Raw genomic sequence first — 2,377 nt, 5'->3', positions numbered from 1 at the left:
AGTGATAAATCTAATTATACCGAGTGCTTCAGCTGATAGTGTGATTGATGCCTCCGACGTCTGTTGATCCTCGAGCTAGTTAGGAGGCACTATAAGAAAATGGAAAAGAGAGGGAGTAAGCATAAAGCTTAGTAAGTTGCATGTAAATAAATATAACAGTAACTTTACGATTCATCATCATGCTTATAGTACAAAAGTAGGCATAAGCACAATTTACTCGTCACTAACCAATATAATTCACATAGCATATATATTGAGCTCACGTCTAATACATTTCAAATAGGTACCTATACCACTCACATCATGGTTATACTTTTCTTTTTAACTTAAACTGTAACTCTCACCGTTGAACCATTTGGAAAGCTATTTGATATTCACTAAGCCTCAAACATAGGTATAATGCCGATGCCATGTCCCAGACATGGTCTTACACTGGCTTATCCATCAAGTCGATGCTATGTCCCAGACATGGTCTTACACTGACTATCGAAATTGAGGCTGACTCCATGTCCCAGACATGGTCTTACACTAGCTCTCACATATCCGTGCCGATGCCATGTCCCAAACATGGTCTTACACTAACACATCTCGTAGCCGATGCATGTCCCAGAAATGTCTTACACTCACTCTCGTCTCAATCCCAATGCCATGTCCCAGACATGGTCTTATATTGGCTCTCATAATGTGGGCCAATGCATGTCCCAGACAAGTCTTACACTGGCACACAAATAACCCGAATGTCATGGCATGAATATCCGATTTATTTCCTAAGGTTCAAATGAGAGTTCTACTATCTCAGTATTCATCATATATAATCATTTCAAAAAACAAACAATTTATGCTATATCAATTCAAACACATATTAACAATGTAGTTGTATTATTTACATACAACTTACCTCGAATTACAAAATGTAGACGACTAGTTTGACTTAGTCCACTTGCTTTGCTTTTCCCCGGTCTAGGCCCAGATTTTGTAATTCTTGATCTATAATGATGAAAATTCACACATTTAATCATTTTATTAATCTAGGTAGTCAGCATTTTAAAAATTGGGCAAAATGACCATTTTCCCCCTAGACTTTTGCAAAATGACCATTATTTCTTAAGCCTAACCAAACCCTTTTTATTCTTATAGCAACCCAAAATTTCCATTATTTCTTACATTTATCATCTAATTTTCAACTTATGCAAAATGGTCCTTAGTTAGGGTTTCCATGAAAACTACTTCATAAAAGTTGTTTATTACACCACCATAACTCATTTTCTTCCATGAAATTTTAGAAAACAACATGAACACACTCATGGTAAAACCCTAGACTTTCAACCATTTTTCAAAATAGTCCCCTCATTTGGAAGCTCATGCTATAAGGGTTCCAAAAATACAAAAATTATGAAGAAAAGTCATCAAAACCACTTACTTGTAGGAAGATTAAGTGGCTAAAATTTTGCAAGCTTCCAAAACCCTCCTAAGGCTGATATTTTTGGTCAAGAAGAAAGGATGAATGAAAAAGATGAAGGCTAGGCTTTAGGGTATTATTTTATCACACATTAGGTCATCAAATACCTAACACTTTGACTATTTTATTTTCTTTGTCTTATGGCTAGCCAAGCTTCTCTAAAGGGTCTAATTTCCCTTTAAAAACCCCCAATTTATGATACATGGCAATTTAACACCCTTAACTATCAAATTAAGACTTTTGCACTTTGTGTGATTTAGTCCTTTTTCACAATTAAGTATGAAACCGCTAAAATTAATTCACCAAAATTTTCATACTCTCATATAATCATGCCACAACACATAAATAATATTAAAAATAATTTCTCTACCCTCAGATCAGTGGTCCCGAAACCACTGTTCCGACTAGGTCCAAAATCGGACCGTTACATGGGTTTGTACTAAATTGCATGAATTTGCAATTTTATGTGATAAGGATTAAATTGTTAAAATGTGAAAATGTGTAAAATAGCCCTAATGTGTGTTTTGGATTGAATTGAATAAATAGAAGAATAAATAAGTTGATTTTGATTACTTATAGATCAAGGAAAGAGGAATTCGGACTTAAATCAGGGAAAAAGCAAAGTAATTGAATAGTCAGTTCATTTTGTCATATCCGTACACGAGGTAAGTTCGTATAATTGAAATTAAATGTGCATCTATTTATTTGATGGATGAAATTGAGATTGTATTTATTCTAATAGATAAATGTGGAGATATTAAATTCAATGTACGGTTTAAGTAAACGAGTTGCTGAATAAGACCATAACTGGGCTATGGCAATCAGATAATACGACCATAACTGGGTTATGGCATGTGAATGTAAGACCACAACAAGGCCTTGTCAACGTATGTGTAAGACCATAGTTGGACTATGGCA

This window comes from Gossypium hirsutum, chromosome A01 (genome assembly GCF_007990345.1).
Source record: "Gossypium hirsutum isolate 1008001.06 chromosome A01, Gossypium_hirsutum_v2.1, whole genome shotgun sequence".
Lineage (NCBI taxonomy): Eukaryota > Viridiplantae > Streptophyta > Magnoliopsida > Malvales > Malvaceae > Gossypium > Gossypium hirsutum.
This window is presented reverse-complemented; position numbering follows the sequence as displayed.